This window comes from Hippichthys cyanospilos, chromosome 5 (genome assembly GCF_059441005.1).
Source record: "Hippichthys cyanospilos isolate Australia breed blue-spotted pipefish chromosome 5, RoL_Hcya_1.0, whole genome shotgun sequence".
NCBI lineage: Eukaryota > Metazoa > Chordata > Actinopteri > Syngnathiformes > Syngnathidae > Hippichthys > Hippichthys cyanospilos.
The window spans coordinates 19739721-19758061 of NC_142373.1; the positions used below are offsets into that span (position 1 = coordinate 19739721).

An 18341-nucleotide genomic window follows, 5' to 3' on the forward strand; every position below is an offset into this window, starting at 1 on the left:
GAGGTGAGATGGAAAACCCACATAATGCCCGTGATTACAAGAGGAAATGATCTGACTCCATATGTAACCTTGAGCATCTGTCACAAAGTCTGTATTTACTTTCAAGAAAAGCCATTTAGAAAAGCAATTCCCAAAGAAGCGGTGCTATCATATTTCATTTTCAGGTGAGTCAATTAGTGAGCAATATCCAATGATATGCGGTATTTTGTCCAATCCTTTGATCTTTACACCAAGGCATTAACATCAAACAGAAAGCATTGAAGGAGCTGAAGTTTCACCCAGATACACAAACACCACATCAACCGTCACTACTCAGCACCTTTGTCGATCCTGAATTCACCTGCATGATGACACTGCCATTTGGGGAAGCCTCCCATACCCCACTGCCCCTTCCCCAGTCATCTACATGTTGTGTGAGATATGTTGTAGTGTCTTTTTATGGCGCATTTGCAGAATTTTTTTTTCCAGACATTTTTTCCCCTCCCTTTTTTTTCCTCTGTCCCCCCCCTTAAATGTCATTGCCTTGTACTACAGGTGTAATGACATTAAATGCTATCTTTCTTCCTAACATGTCAAAGTTCAACATGGCATGACCACTCAGTTATTACACTATGGGGAATGAGCCATATCTTGGCTAAAATACTGTGAGAATGATGTGGAAGAAAATGACCCTCAAATGTTCAAAATACCGCACAAGGGTTCAGTTGTGAAAAAAGTCAAATATCGTATATTTTGGGCCATATGCCATAACTTTTTTCTCATGATTTGAGACCTGTGGCTTATAGTCCAGTACAACTTATCTGCAGGTTTTTACTCTTCACCAGGGGCAATCCACTAGTAGAGTAAATGTGTGTCTCTGTCCAAGGTGTCATTTTATGGAAGACTATGAACTTCAACTGAAGAGCTGTGAATCAATGGCTGTGCTCAAAGATTTTCAAAAATATAGTACTAACGTATAGAACTTTTATAGCAGGTTTAACAGAAATCTTTGGCACCTGAAAAATTGACTCATTTGCAATAGAAAGAGTAAACAAAATTGATTCGTTTGAATTGATGCAAAACTAAGTTGGAAACCCAATATTGAACATGTTAAATGAAAAATATCTAAAACCATAGGTATTCTTCAAAAAAACAAAGATTTATTAAATAAGGAATCATTATATATATATATATATATATATATATATATATATATATATATGTGTGTGTGTGCGTGTGTGTGTGTGCGTGCGTGCGTGTGCATATTATATAGTTCAATTATACTGCCATACTTTGACTGTCTGAAAAGGTCTGAAAAATATGGTAATTGTTAAATGATGAATTCCCATTTTGTGGTAATCCATAGATTCCATAGAGCAACCGTTCACAGACATTGCACCTCTTCCAAAACTTCTTGACAGACCTGTCATAGCACATTTCATAACTGTAACTGAAAAACCAAAACAATATAAACTAAGAGTCAAAAGAATCCCTTCACCAGCTAATTGCATGGCCAGATGGATCTACTAACAGATTCATTCTCTGGAGCATCCACTGACACTGACAGCACTATCAGACAGACCCATCGGAACACCGCGTGCGTATTTGCGTGCGTGCACACACACTTGTGTGGCCCGTTGAACCTTCGTGGCATATTCTGAATACTGAGACATCAATATGATGGCTCACAAATGAGAGAAGAGACTGTTTAATTTTTGCAAGGCATGTTCCGGCTCGTACCGGTTTCTTTGTGATGTATTACTTGGAAAAGAAGAAAAATGGAGTTATACACCACACAAAGTGAGATTTGATTGCCTAGCCACTGTTGAAAAGCCTGCTGATCAAAATTGCTACTATATAGAATGCGACTGAATTAGAAAAAAACCTTCACAAGTGGTTTCATGATGCTTGCAAATGGTTGTGTTGTAATGTGTTATTTTTTAAGGCTCGTTTGTTCCCATTTCTTTCTTAGAAATGACTCCAAGGTGAGGTTTCAGCGTAGCGATTTTTAAGGGCAACATTCTCTATCATCACATTCTATTTTTTGTGTTCTTCCAAAGGTATGGTATCAGTCAAAGATTTAGAAACTTCTTGAAATTTATTTGGCCCCAAACTGAATTGAAGCCTGAAACTGAATTGAGGTCAAGAAATTCAGGGTATTAACAGTGAACATAAAGTCATCCACATAAAGCTAAAAATACAAAGCTGTGCAAAGCTGTTATCTGTTATCAAAAAGTGCCACCTTTGAAGAATCTCAATTGCAAAACATTGTTTTGAACATTATTGAATACAGAAAAAAAGGTATTTATCAACAAATTGCAAAATACCTACCCATCAATCTACTTACCTGTTTCTTCTCAATTTTTATTTTTTTCTTCCACATCCTTCTTGCTCTATTTTAGCTTGTGTGACAACTGAGTGGTCATGCCATGTTGAACTTTGAAATGTCAAAATCTGGGTGAAATTTTCAGCTCCTTCTTGTCTTCTTTCAACGCTTTTCCTTAAATGTGAAATGTCTTTGGAGATCAAGATCAAAGGACAGGACAAAATACTGCACATAAGTTTAAGGACAATTTAGAGGGAACACGGGAAGAAACGGGTGTACCGGAGAAACCCCCCCCCCCCCCCCCCCAATCCCTACAGGCATGGGGAGAAAATACAAACTCCACACAGGAGAGTTTGAAGCGATCCTTTGACTCCTGCTCTCGAAGGGGGATGTGCTAACCAGATTAACAGTATTTTTATTATTTGTTTTTTTTTCACACAATAAGGCGCACCTTCAATGAATGGCCTATTTTAACACTGTCTTCATATATAGGGCGCACCATATAAGGCACATAGAATAGAAGCTACAGTAGTGGCTCGGGTTGCATTATGCATCCACTAGATGGAGTTGCGCTTAAGGGAAAGTACTGTTTGAGAATGGGAACGAATATCTTGATTACATTAAGAGACAATGCCAAGACCAATCAAGAGTTTGCAAGAGCATAATTAGAATAATTCGATATTGAACTTTTTTTTCATCAAATTACGACCCAAAACATTAGAATGCATTGTTTTGTTGATTTAACAACAGTTTCTGGCCTTTTCCACAGTGTTATAAAAAATATTTGTAAACAGTACATTTATAACTGAAGTGCAGAGTTTAAAAAAAAGTAAGAATCTACATGGCGATTAAGTTATTGTATTTTTTTCGTCCCCCACAAATGAAAACTTGCGATGCATGCACTGAATAAGGCGCATCGGATAATAAGGCGCACTGCCAGCTTTTGAGAAGATTGAGGGCTTCTAGTCGGGCTTCATAATACGATATATGGGAAGACGGTATCTAAATAACACTGAATTCAAGGGCGTCTCCAAACTTGACTGGCACTGTTAAATGTTCAATCACTTGGACTGTTGATTTGCATTTTACCGATCCATTGTATATGTATGCTTAACTATCGTCATATGGAGAGCCTTCATGGCTCCCGGCGGAAGGATAACAGCTTGGATTCCCTGGCAACGCAGACTTCGATTTCTCCCTCCGGATTTGTGATCACTGAAGGGTTCTGGCTCTGACAAAATAATGATTTTGGAAAGTTGAGAAGACGAAACTTTCACATATGGGATTCAAATGTATTGTGCCACTGCTACAGATTTTTTTCTGAAGCAAGTAGTGTCAAACATCTGTTTTCCCACTTGCCGGTCCCCCTGAGCTCTTAAACAACTAAAACAATCCAAGCCGTGATTCTGCTCTGCGTCACCTACTCTCGAGTGCCTCTCGTGCCTCGCTCTACTTTTTTTTTTTTTCCTCCAATAATTTGCCTCTTCTCTTCGTCAGATAAACACTTCTCGGTTGCATCCCACAGTGAAGTGAAATAACTGGAACCCTTTGTCTCCCCTCAGGCATGTGAAAGAAGGACATTTCTTTCATATGCAGATATGTGCAAGTTAAACACTTAAGTCACACCTGACAATAGGTTTTTCGTCTTATATTTATTGAAGAAGTTATCCAAATAACTCTAGTAAATCGGATAAAAGGATTTTTATTTTTTCTAACTTCCTAGGGTTCATTTGTGCACTGTTTTCTTTAAAAAAAGTTGTGCACTGTTTTCTTTAAAAAAAGTATTCAGATGATTATAAATAAGGGTGTAAAAAGAAAAAAAACCAGATCAATTGTGATCAATTATTTCCAGTCATAGTTAAAGCATTATTTTAATCAGGTTCATCTAGCTTTTGAATTCGAACTTTAAGCTTTATGTGTGCTTATTACATTTGTATTTATGCATCACGCTCTTTTGAATTGCCGGAGGTTAAAGCCAGTCACAGAGTGAAAAGGACACTGATTGGCTGTCTTTGTATTTGACATAAACTGGTTGGCTTTTGCTGCAGGTGGATGAGCAAGTTCACAAGCAGAAGAAAGACATGAAAATGGAACAGCATGTAAAAGTTGTCGGTCCGATGAATGGGGAATTATTTTAAAGAAAATCCTGATCAAAGTAGAGTGATATGCATTCTTTGTCGGGATTTTTTTTTAACCCACAGAAGCAGCTCAATTTAGCCTACCACATAAATGCAAAGCACCCATCTGCAACTGCATCCACATTCTACTTTCACATGCTCCTTCATTTTCACGTCTTCCTTCTGCTTCTGAACCTGGAGGTTGTGTCAAACACAAAGACAGACAATCAGTGTCAACTTCAGGCATTGATTGGCTTGTTTTCCAACCTCTGACAAACATGTTCAATGCATCATGTTGTTTGCTATTGAATAAAAAAATAAGCTTCTCGTTTAATAGTGATTTGTAAGCACTTTGCAGGGAGAAAAAAAAAAAGGAAAAAAAACAGTCAAGGGAATCAAGTTCTACAGTATGCTGCCTTAGCAAAGAGAGCATAAAAATGGGACTTTAAAGCAGTGGAAAGGGGGTCAAGTGGTGTTAGAAGTCCAAATGTAGACGGTTCCAGAGGAATGGACCGATCAGGGAAAAAAAAAAAAAAGATATACTGAGGTACACGCCTTGTGCCGAATGTGCAAGCCTGTCCTGCCTTCAGCTGGTTAGGCCAATGTTCACAACATATAAACGTTATGATGTCTCCATACCACTCTTAATTGGACAAGCTGGAGACAAGTGCTCCTATATATATATATATATATATATATATATATATATATATATATATATATATATATATATATATATATATATATATATATATATATATGCAATAATTTTATAATTTTATTGGAAATAAAGTTAAATTGCAGATTCAAAATAAATGATTTCCTGAGGCACCCCTGATTATCTCATGAGATTTCAGCATGGCATAAGACCTTGTTGGCAAAGCTCTACATGCTTATTTTGGGATATAAAATGTATTTTTGTTGGTGTAAAATAGTCCTTTGGACTCCACATGGTAAAACAGCTGCAGCAGTGCATCTGCAAAGCTGAGGCTGTGAATGTCCCGTCTGTCGTCAAGCACAGTGAAAAGCACAGCAGTAGCACATATTTTCACTCGCAGCGCTATTTGTGTTAACGGGGGCTGACTGAAAGGAGGCAAAGGAAAAAAACTGAGATAGACCCACAGTGGCCAGTTAAGTGGCCTTTCCACTGAGTCGGTGCCTTGCGTGTATCAGAGACATCAAACAGACAGCGCTCGGGTGCAGAGATTTTGGTCGGGCACCCTGGGGTCTTCTGTTGCCCTGCAGCTCACATCATGTTAATCGCTGCCCATGATCCTGTGCTGCTACTGTTAACACTCCGAAGGAAGGGGCATTGTGACAAGCGCGTCTGAAGCTATGCACTCATGCACAACACGCTCAAGGGCTGACATATAAATTTCAGGGGGAGACGAACGACTTGGCACGCTAAATGTCATGACTCTTTTTGCATGAGCTAAAATGAATGGGATTTTGAGGAAAAGGAGGAATAAAAGGCAAAATAATATATGATGCTTTGTTAGTAAAGGAGACATAAATCAAAATCCTGTAAAAAATTACCGTAACGCCCCCTCCAAAAAAAAAAAAAAATAAAAAAATAAGGCCAAAAGTATGGGTGCATCCTATAAACGGTAACTTAAAAAAATAGATTTTTGTTTTTTCATTTGGCACCATTTGAGGAAGATTGATCCGTCAGCCACATAAGACGAGTTTTGACGCACATATTTGCATTTTCATATCGTCCCTATTCTTTGCCTACAATAACGAGATGAAATGAGGAAGTCAGTTGTTTGTCAGCAACCAATGCCGGTTGCAGCTAAAAGCAGTTCGTGTTAGCTGAGGTTGTTACGGCATTATTTTCAATAAAAGAAGCGAGCAGAATGAACCAACAACCGAGTTCATCCTTGTTCACACAAAGGAATCTTACGAAAATTGAGATGCTCATGTAAAAGTTATGTCTCTCGCTGATTCAATTAACTGTGTGAACCGGTTAGAAAAAGCGGAAAGGTATTCCATTTGACTCGTTTATTAATGAGTAATTAATATTAGTGGTCATTTGGCATATAGACACAATTATAAACTTAATGAAACATGGACTGTACAAATTCAGGTATTTATGGTAAAATGAACTAGAAGGAACAACTGCTTGGACCGCATTCAATGACAAATCACAACGTAGAAAATCCGAAAGACACTTAACCTGCAACAAATATATAAGGTACGGATATGAACACAAGAAAATACGAAGAATGGAAGATCAAGGAAGATAAGATTTATTCTTTATTGCTATAGTTTGTACATTGTGGCAAAACTGTTGGTGCGTCTTATACATGGCACACTTTTATTTTGAAGTTTCTCCCAGGAGCAAGGTCATGACAACGGTCTGCTACATGTACATCTTTACCTCATGGTGTGAGCAGCATTTGATGTAAGCAATGCTGTGTTTTTTTTTTTTTTTTTTTTTCATGTCATGCAGGGGACTAATAGCTAGGCGGGCCCCCGGTTGACTACCAGACACAATGGTCACCTTTACCATACGATATATGTACTATACTTTTCAGAATAAGGAACACTTAATTTCCTTTGATTTTCTCAAAAATCAGCAATGTACCTTACAACCCAGTGCAACCTGCATATGGAAATGTTCAAAATTAGACAAGTTGATTGAGACTACACCTCAATTTTAACTTTCAACTTAATTGCATGTTGTCACTGGGGGAAAAAAAAAAAAAGACAAAGAGAACGCTGCTCTGATGTCAGAGTCAAATCGACCCCCCATAAAATAAGCTGAATTGCTGTATAAATCAGTTCTGCAGTCTCTACCTCTCTGCCTGCCCAATAAGCATACATCAGCTTTAATGTAAAGAGTGGGGAAAAATGCCCTACTAGCTGCAGTTGGAGATAGATAATAAGGAGGCATAAACGCAGCCTCTCACATGCAGTTGGTCTCGGACACACACACCCTTCGTCGACAGACACACTGACATACAGTATAATGAATACATTTTTGGTCTTAGTGACTCGCGGCAGTTATCGCGTCAAAAAAAAAACCACACACAATATGGGTAGTGAAACATTTCGGCTTGTTTGAGTCAATGGTGCTGTGTGGCATTACAAGGAGTAATGACGTTGTAAAATGGCCACCCATTCATGTTCACCAGTCAGCTGATTTGTGACACAAATTGGAAGACCTTATGAGCTTTTACAATATTGATATTACGGAATTGGGAATTGACGTAACGCATTTTATGTGTGTTCACATAAATGTTCTGTATGGACACTCGCTCTATAAATATATTTACTCGGCCATGTTTTCCAAGTGCCTTGTAAAAAAACACACAGCATATAAACATTGCGGTGTGTCCACCAATGTTCAAGCCTTGTGGAAAAACGGAATGCATCATGTTCTTGTCATTGAACTGTTGCGCTCAAATTTGATGAAGATTTTGGGGCAAATCCACACATCGTGCAGGAAAGCCATCACAACTCCCTTTGTACCTCGTTTTTGCCAACTCTTTGATCTGTAGATCAAAGCCAATTCACACCAAAGGGAACGCGTTGAAAGAAAACACTAGGGAGCTGAAATTTCAGATGGTGACTTAATGTCAATGTTTGAAATGGCTAGACCAACTTAGTTATCACACAACCAGGAGTGTGCCATCTCTTGGCTAAAACATTGCAGTAAGTTGTGGAGGAATATGTCCCAAAAATGGACAATATACTCCACAAGGTTTAAGGGAGGAGCAAAAGAATAGCTTTGCAGATTTCATTGGCCTTTTGGTGTCATGTTTTTTTTTTTGAAAGCAGGATTGTTGACAGATTCCAATTTTTAAGGCAGGAAACGGACATCAGGTAGATCGCTACCATCATACAAGTTTCATTTGTAAATATGAAGTCACCCTGTTTTTCGCAGGTAATATTTACTTTAATCTTAAACTGTTAAAGCTTATTGAGTAACTGAACTGTTATCCCTTTCCATTTGCGTTCCTTGGCTGTAGTTGGGTAACACGAAGGCCAGAGTTGCCCCTGGAGTAACAGCCCTCAGACATTGAACTACAGTGGAGTGGAGCCTGTAGCTGACCAAACATGATCAGGAGATCTATCAATCAGCTGATGGTAACTCCTCCATAACACGTGATTGGCTCCTGGCGCGACTATCGGCCAATGAAAGCAGGATTACAACTCCTGGTCGATGCCAATTACATGTCTTGTATAACTGCGTTATGAGAAGATCACACACGAGCATGGCTGAAAAAAAGTGGTGAGGAGGAAAGCTTTACCCTTTGTAATAAATTGGAATTTCAAGTGTAATTGCTTATTATCATGTTCGGTCAGCTACAGGCTCCACTCTAGTTCGGCGCTTGGGGGCTGCTACTCCGGGGGCAACTCCCTCCATGTTCCCTGACTACCAAGGAATGGAAACGGGAAGAGATAACAGTACAGTTATTGTATAAGCTTATATCTACATTTTCCAGTTTGTCTTCTAAACCCTAAGACCCCCAATTTCTCTTTTGTATCTGACACCAACGCGGTAACTTGATCAAGGAAGGTGCCAGCATTAATTCATACAGATATCATCATGTCAATTATGAGCTTCATTGTGCTTTTCTACTTGTGGGGTTCAGCCAAAGTTCAGGCTTCAATCCAATCCGAGGGGAACGGATTGCCACTACAGTCTTCTCTAAACCTGACCCACTTTTGCTATCGCTGTTTGCTGCTTTCAATAGCTGGATTAAGTCCATCCACAGAGTGTATGTGTGTGTGTGTGTGTGTGTCTGTAAATGTGTGAGCGTGTACCCGCAATTCTACCAGTGTGACTAACAAGCTTGGCAGTTTCATTCCGACAGACTGAGACACCTACTGCTAGTTAAAGCCTTTTGTGCCCTGGGGTCATTTGCTCCATCCCTTGGCTGCTGCTGCTCATATACGCCAGAATCGGCTTGAGGAAGAGTCCAGTCGCTTTTACTTATATGTAGACCAAAATCCCGTTTTCCATCGCAAAGCTCTTAACAAATTGAATGCATTTAAATAGACTTATTAAGAAATAAAAACATGGGAGGACTATTTGGTACATCAGGCTGCGACCTTATCCAACACATCCCAAACAAAAAAAATAAATAAATGAATTTAAAAAAGTGTTTGCAACACTGCTGCAATATTTCAATTTGCTATTCATTTTGTGACGAGAAAATCCTGAATTGGCAACGTAGAGGAAGAAAGCAAAGGTCTATTCCAGGTCATATTTGCAATTCTTTCTTAGATTTGAGAGTGCAGATATCTCACTTTTGACTCCAACTATTTAAAATATATTCAAGTATTAATCAAAAAATGCTGGAAATCAAGCTCTAATATGGCAAAACATCTTTGGCTAATATTTGGACAGTGTTTTGACTGAAGGAAAAATTATATATGGTTTATCATGGGCATCTGTTTTGTTTTGTTTTTGTTCCACTAATGTTTAAGACGAGCCTAAAACAGCTGTATGAAATTATTTACTGAGACGACATGCACACAGCAAAACCTGTGTCCATATCAGGGTGTAAGCAACCTTTGTTTTCTCAAAACGCAAACGCAGTCAAGTTGCCATCAGTATTGTGTGCATGTTAATCATTGCATGTAGAAGCAGAAGAATGACAGAGCAAATTCAGATTTTGTTTATGTTATGCAAAAGATTGCCATTTCTGCTGTGCTCATTGTCTATGTTGTTGAAAACACATTTTATTTTTTTAATACCCCAACTCCCCAAATATAAGACACACTTTTTTCCCAAAAAATAACGTCCAAAAGTATGGATTCCTATCTGGAGTCCAATCAAGGTTAACCCTTTTTTTTTTTTTTTTTTTAAACAACATTATTTTGAATAAAAGAAGCAAGCAGGCTGAACCACCGTCCGAGTCAATCCTTGTTCACACACAGGACAATTACTAAAACGTAGAGGATCATGTAAAACTTATTTCTTGAGCTAATTCTATTAAGAGTGTCAAACTATGGAGCCGAGTGCTCCAGTTGGAGCACACGGAAAGATATTCCATGACTCGGTTGGCTCGTTTATTAGGGTTAGGACCAAAATGTATGAAGTAAACACAAGGAAATATGATGAAAGTAGTTAACTTGGTCAACACTGTTGTGCAGGAATGACATTTTTTGTGGCAGCAGCAAAAAACAAAAAGCAGCCTTCAGCTGAAGCAGTCTACATCCTAAATGGGAGTCAGGAAAAAGCACTGTGTGGTCCACTTTCGGAGAGAGAGAGAGAGCGGGAGCGAAAAAACACAACTTCAATTTGGCACTGAACTCACCTTCCCAATGTTGAGGTTTTGTTTTGCGGCAAAACTAGAGTGGTTTTACTCCAAAGGCACCTGCTATGTTGTTGCGGCATGTAAATATTTAATACAGAGGGACCGTTTGAATAAAAATAAAAAATAGAATTGATACAGGCTTGTGGCACTCAAGTCAGATGCTGGATGAAAACAACAAAACAATCAAATAAGTCAGTCAAACTTTATTAGTAGACAATCACAAATTAAGAATAAAGATTATTTTTGGAAAGTACTATGAAGAATAGTGGGAAAAGAATACCTCAAGAACATTGAAAAATTGTTTAGAAAATAGGTGTCCAACGGCGGTCCTCAAGGGTCGGTGTCCTGCATGTTTTTTAACCTTCATTCTCAAACACACCTGACTGAAATTATAGGAGGCATTTTCAAGCTCCTGGAAGGTTTAGTCGTGAGCAATTGAATCAAGCGAATTGAGGAGAGAAAACCGGAAACCATGCAGGAAACTGGCCCTTGAGAACTAGAGTTCGACAACTATGGTTTAAATCAATGCCGAGACAAATCAAGAGTTTCAAAGAATATACTTATGACTCAATTAAATATTAAACTTCAATGTTTTCATCAAATCGCAACCACAAACCTAAAAATATATTTTTTGTTGCTTTAATAAGTTGGATTTGTTAAAAAAAAAAAAGAATCGTGCATTCTTTTAGAAAAACTCATCCCCATATATATTGTTTCAAAATTGGAACATATATAGCATATCAAAATTTCAAAATACGGGCTTAGTATAAAAATATGATTGTAAGAAATACATTTACAACTAAAATGTGGAGGTAAAATATAATCATTTACATGGTGATTATTTTATTTTCTCGTCCCTCAAAATAGAAAAAGTATGCACTGTACAAGGTGCATCGGATTATAAGGCGCACTGTCAGCTTTAGAGAAAATTGAAGGCTTTTATGTGCGCCTTTAAGTGCGGCAAAAACTGGTAATCGATAAAAGTGCCCGCTTAAAGGCCATTGTGCATTACGCCACGGTGCGGTAATAATAGCCAGCGCCTTCCGATACATCATTGCTAACCTCTTACTAATGAGGCCTGCCCATAAATCATTCAACTGTACATGGCAGCGCAAACTTGTTCATGAACGTGCCAATTACTGGAATCGAGTAAGTTATATCTGCGAGCGAAGCAAACTAGCACGGAGACAAATCCTCGTCATCAGCGATGCTGACCCCCAAATAACCCCTGTTTTTCCTCGTCGTTTTTAATCAGCGTAGCGGCTGTCTCAGCTCCCAAAGTGGGCTTTCATTTATGACAAGTCTTCTCCTCATTCGAGGCTTATGATATTCTATCTGGGCCACCATGAGCTACACGTATACTTTAATGACTAATTCAGTCCTTTGGCTCATGTTCTAAAATAGAACGCGCATGCAGCCGAGAAGATGGAAATCAGTTAAAATGTTGCAGCATCTGACAGGACTATCCTTGAGGAGGGGGGAAAAAAGCAAAACATCAGAAGGTGTCACATGCTTTTGTTTCGAGAGTGAGAGAGTACGCCATGTCGAGACGGGCAGAAGCTGTATAAATGTATGTATGCGGGGTGCTGCTACGCTGGGGAATATTTTTCCCACTGTCTTTGATCACTTTTCAGCTTTGAAGTAACTCTCAGTGAAGGCAGAAGCAGAAGTCACGGAAAGTTCACGCCGCAACTAGGACTCGCAAAATCGGCAATTTGCATAATTTATTCGTTCGACAATTAAAATGCAAAAAAAAAAAAAGATGAAGAGATCTCTAGGTGCCCAACAAAGCCGCCTCCCTGCTTGACAAGCCCAATTAAGTACTCTTCACATTTGTTCTCAATTACAGCTTGAAGAGCGACAACACCAGAGCGTCTAATGCTTATCAAGTGACTGATGTAAAGATTGAGCGTCAATGGTAAAGCGCCATGAAGCTCAATTCATGGTGGTGAAGCTGATTTCTGTCGGGCCTGTTATTGCACTCCTCACGTAAACTCATTCAGTCCCAAACTGTATTGTTATATTTTTTTTAGGGATCCAGGCATCCAATGCTACAAACGTATATTCATTTCTCTCTCTCTTTTTTTTTTTTTTTAAGTGTTTGGCGAAAAGAATGTGCAAGAACAAACAAAAAATAAACTTCATTTTGGGCATATTATCGTAAATAACATTCTTACAAAGAAATAATGTAACTTTTACCTTAAGTATTGGATTACTTAAGTAATTTATGAATGAGGTACTTAATTGACCAGCAAAGACTTGGAAAAAAAAAGTGAAAACCCATCTTTGGTATTGAATACGTTAAGTCTTAAGTCAACTTTCTAATTGCTCAGTAGCTACGTGTCAAACTAAAACTTAATTCTCTCATTCAAATACAACCATTATTCCTCACTTCAAAATACTGTACGCTTTTAACTTGACCCGCACTTGAACTCTGCTGATTAGTACAAATCCCGCATTCTTTTTTTTTTTTTTTGTACTGTGAATCTGCCTGTGGCACAATACCACATCACAGGAAGCCTGCCAATTTGCATGCAAAAGAAAGTGGATTGACAGCCATTGCATCACACGGAATAAAAGAGTTGAAGGTATATAGCTGCGCTTGAAAAACATCTCACTGAATACTTTTGTAAGACATTGCTGGATTTTAGTTGGAGCAAACTGCAACGCTGCTTACAACAATAAATGTTATTTATGTGCCATGATGTCAGCTAGCTAATTTGCATAGGCTTTTAAAGCAGAACAAAGGCGCAATACAGGACAGCTGCTCCGAAGATATTTATTGTGCAGTGCTGTTATAGACCCGAGTTTCTTTTCTACGTGCTCTACAAATTTTGTAATACAAAAAAAAATCCTGCATTAGTTAGCATTTTAGTATTCTACCGTGCTCAATTTGTTCATGCTGCAAGGGAAACGTTTCTTTTTTTTGTGGATGTTTTATTGATCTAAATGTGGGGTAAAAATACATTTTTCTACAAACTTTGGGTGGAAAAAAAAAAAGAAAAAAGGCATATGGCTGGGATTTTAATTCATCTGGCATTTTTATGACCTCAGCTGGCATGCATTCCTCTGTTGCACTCTGAGTCACATTTATTTTTTGCTCCCATTAACTTTCATGATCCATGTACACACTTTATCGCGTTGAGTCATCATCTATATACAGGAATTAAATAAAAAGTAAAAAAAAGAATGCAGCAACCAGATTACCCGTATATTACCTTCACTTTTGGCAGTTACAGTATCATATTGTTGGCATATGTTTAAGCCTTGATTGAGAAATGACGATACTGTAGGCACTGCATTGCAGTTTTTTCCCCCCGTAGTTAATACTAGACTATCCAAAAAGAGCCAAACAGGAGGAAAATAATGTAAAATTGCATGCCTCAAACCACGGGTGTCAAACTCAAGGTTTGAGTGACAAATCTGGTCAGCGGATTGCTAATTATGACTTCAAGTTTCTGACTAAAATACCAACTTCGCAAGTTGTCTTCATCTTTAAATTTATTATTATTATTTAGGAAACAATAGTTTTTTGTTGTTGTAAAATCCACGTTTTGTCAGTTATTACTGGCCTTTGATTTCAAAACTAGGTAAATGTGTGACGATCACACTTAAAGTTTGACTTCCCAGCCACAACAGCCCTCCGACTGAATCGTAAAGTACAACTTCGCCCACACACACACAAGTTGTGATTTTTTTTTTTTTGGCCCAAATAATAATGCATCTTCTTAATAAAGGATTCTACAGTGGCTAATGGAAAATGTGCTGCAAATGGTAGAATGATACAAACACATGAATGAGACAAACTATAGCAAATATATATATAACACATTTAAAAGCAGCAAAAAACAATGCAATCACAAAAGAGAAATGAAAGCAAACAAGTGCAAAAAGACCCCAGATTTAAACAGCTGCAAACAAAAAAAATGTAACCATTTAAAAAAAAAAACACTGCAAAACAAACGAGAAAACACAATCAGAAAATTTACATGGATGCCAACGTAAAACAGTACAAATACAAAATAGGAAGACTAAAAAGCACCAAGATGATACCAGCTGCAACAACAAAATATGTTGCTGGTGCCACACAATGGAATTAATGCCACCACGAGAGGGCAGTACATTGAAAGGACAGTCACACGAAATGGGTGCAAAAGTAGTCGCTCAATATTTAAGAATAAAAAATAGGGTTGTTTGTTCCCTCTCTTCAACGCCTTCTTTCTGAATCATTCGACTAAAATTAAATCTGCATGATATTGTACAACTGTATAGTTTTACATATAACCTCCAGTCGATGTGTGTTCTGCACTGTTTCTACCACCGCAAATGAGTAATGCTAAGGTAAGTTGGTATAGAAGTTAAAATAAATAATGAATTACCGTATTTCTCTGACACACCATGTCTTATTATTGGACAGCCACGATCTATGTAACTACAAAAGTCAGGAGTAGACTTATAATCATATTTTTGTAAAATTCACCCAAAATGAAGTAAAAAAGAAGGGGTGTCGACTTGTACTCGGAGAAATACGGTTATTAAATAAGTGCTATCATTTGTGTGGTGTCAAGGGCAGCATAATTTGTTGCTTCATCTGTTTATCTCTATACTTTTTTTTTGCATTTTTATTGTTTTGCTATATTTCTCTTTTCAGATGTTAGCATTTTTTTTTGTTTTGAGCTTTTGGCGTTTTTCATTTGATTTGTCTCAGGTTTGTTTCCCTTTCATTTTTGATTGCATCTTTTTTGCTGTGTTCGTTTTAAATGCACTTGCATTTTTTGTTTGCAGTTCTTTATCTAATATTTATTGTTTATTTGTATTTATTATATATTATTTTATATCATGATTATTTATTATTATATTTATTATTATTTATTATGATTATTTCCCCCTCATTCCTGAATTTGGAAGGTTTTTGTGCCAGTTGGAGTGTGTTTACCCCGGTCCGTCAAGATCGGCGACAGCAAAAACACGTCCGTAATTAATTGACCTGAAAAACACCTAACAAGTGTAAATATAATTTTTGGTGAGGCATTAAAAGTACAAATCAGATCATGTAACACCAGGGCGCTGTCAATAACAACACTTTTATCAAAATAAAACCAGGCAGAGTGGCTTAACGTTGTCTTTTAATGGCAGTACTCTCTCGCCCCCCCGGCTATTTGCATGAGCCATTACTGAAGTGGCATCAGAGTAGCAGAGTTGCTACACCGAGCTGAATGACAAGTCAGGGGGAATACTGTGTAGACACAATCAAAGAGCTCTCAATTACATTCTTTGTCATCCCTGCAAAAGCGAATGCTAATGCAGTCACTGCAGAGACAAACAAACAAAAAGCCTCACATTCAAATTCTGTCATACTTTCTGATTTGCATTCATGAAAGTAGGAGGGTAATTTCTAAACCTTCACTAAATGACTGGTAATTTACAAATATGCCCATGTGCGATGACAAACATTCACATTTAATAATGTTTGCAGAGCAATGAATGGACAGGCAGAGAAAATCTGAGCGGAAATAAAAGCGTGGGGATGAAGGAAAGAGATGCACAACTGCGAGTGTGTTTATGCAGCGAGAAGTGAGTGGTTTGTCTGCTACCTGATAATATACAATCATCATCTCCTCTCCCTTTCTTGCTGCTAATTAAGCCTGAAGGGCTACGGTTGTTAAACTGAAGATGTTCCTTTGGAAAATGTCACACTGCGAGTGTCCCTGCAGTGTGACCTGTGAGTAAACATCTCTTTTGCCCCCCCACTTCGTTTGTTTTCCAATATCCGCATTATAATAGCAGAGAGCTAGCTCTTGTTTTACATAAGTGGTAGAGAAATTTCTTAAATATAAGACATACTTTTTTCTTTCCCAAAAATGAAGGCCAAAAGTATGGGTGCGTCCTATGAAGAGTAACTTAAAAATATATGGACCGTACTTCATAATAAATTGCAATATGGTGGATAAAATGTTATCCCTAAAGCACATTGCATTTATTGTATACATCTGATATTCACATTACTTTTTGTAAACTCGATTAGTTGAGCGGAAATTAGCTGGTAATGGGAAGGCATCTAAAAAAAGGAAATAATTAGCATTCTTTTCAACCTTTTTATTTGCTCCATTTCAGCCTGGCAACTAGTAATTGGGAATCCTACGCATATGTCAAACGGGAAGACGTTTCCAGAAAACACTGCAACAAGAGCAAAAATGGTGCGACACACACACAAAAAAAGCATTAATAACAGTTTAATTCAAGCATGCGCGAGTATGATATTTTCTTATTTTAAAAATAACTTGACGATTTCGAACACATCCTTGAAATATTGACAGTCATCTTCCTGCGTTCGCCCTTCTTAAAAAAAGCATCAATGTATAATGGCGTTCAATTCCGTTGCTGAGCTCATGGAAAAAAAAAAAATAACGCTAACTTACTGTATTCCCAAATGCGCTGCTCATTGATTGACAGGAGATGGATGGAAGGAATAATAGAAAGGGTACAGCAATTTCGAGCTATCTGTGCACTGTAGATCTAATCATGCTGCCATAACTTACTGTTACAGCATATTTTAAAGTCAATATATTGTTTTCTACAGATAAATATTTTAAAAGTAACCGTTTGTATCGTACAATAATGTAGTCAAGAACGATAAAACACAGATGGCGGAGATACACCACATTACATTATCATCTGTAGTCAACAACACGCTTGAAAACACAGCTCAAACACAAACTGAACACCAGCTGCTTTACTCTCAATAGAGTCTTCATTTACGAGGATGTAACATTTTTTGACACATGGCTATTGTACGCATGTGGAGATCTTCCAGAGTGAGCAGCGCTTTTAACCCCCAATGTGTTGATTGCGATGCTTTGTGAAAAGTGTGGCTGCAGAGCCACATGATTAATCAGAGAGAACTATAGAAGCACATCTGGTTATACGCGTTTTGCAAATGAGCACAAAGCGCATCCCTATAGCATCGAATTTATTTTACATTTAGGTCAATTTGATACTTGATGGTATACACTTATCACAATGTAAGCAATGGACTTTGCAATACAATGCAAGGCAGAAACAAATTGGTTATTCATTATCGCAATCCAGAGCAAAATGCAGAAGTGAGGTGCTTATCAAATGGCAGTGAAAAACAAAGGTTTGTGTCCTGAACACAATTATAATCAATTATTACAATGTTCCACGACTCTGCATCAAATGCAAGGTCATAAAAATGTGAATTTTAGCAATTTAGATGAAAAACTCAGTTGATCTTGATTAATGTCTCTCTTTTGTGCCATTGCATCGTGCCAGGAATAATCCAAAAATCAATCAGACAGCTGCGGTTCAACCTGCTACCAAGTCAGTGTGGGTAATTCGGAACATCAAACTAGCCCCCGGAGTCGCAGGCGGCTTGTACAGATGCCCGATTGCACACAGACGCGGATTCTTATTCAAGCAAAGAAAAAACAGACTACAAATCCACAGACAATGACACAAAAATTAAAATCCAAGTATACGGTCGTTAGCGAGCTAAAAAGATGGCCGAGTAGTTAGGTAAATAGATACAAAAAGCTAGCCATTACAATAGCTAGCTGTAATCGGTAGAAATATAGCTAGTTAGACATAATTGATAGAAAGATAGCCCAAAGGGTACAACGAAAGATG

General features: G+C 37.9%; 1 protein-coding gene across 2 annotated transcripts in view; it reads right to left on the bottom strand.

Moving 5' to 3' along the window:
• Positions 1-18341, bottom strand: part of LOC148423921 (ephrin type-A receptor 6-like) — a 119768-nt gene that overhangs the window by 70714 nt on the left and 30713 nt on the right. The gene's annotated exons all lie outside the window — the stretch shown is intronic.